Source organism: Macrobrachium nipponense, chromosome 31 (genome assembly GCF_015104395.2).
Source record: "Macrobrachium nipponense isolate FS-2020 chromosome 31, ASM1510439v2, whole genome shotgun sequence".
Taxonomy (NCBI): domain Eukaryota; kingdom Metazoa; phylum Arthropoda; class Malacostraca; order Decapoda; family Palaemonidae; genus Macrobrachium; species Macrobrachium nipponense.
In genome coordinates, this window is record NC_061093.1 from 60,629,005 (window position 1) to 60,629,208 (window position 204).

A 204-nucleotide genomic window follows, 5' to 3' on the forward strand; every position below is an offset into this window, starting at 1 on the left:
CGGTGATGGCCGAGTGTGAAGACTACAGTGAAAGAAATAGTCTTGATTTCATCACGATAAATAAATCTAAGAGGTAATGTGAAATGTCTTGGATAATAAATTCAACATGATTATTATTTCTAATTTTTTTTATTTTGGATGCAAGATCTCTACATATAGCTCCTTAAATTTAAACTGGAGCAGTAATTTTCAACTTTTATGTAG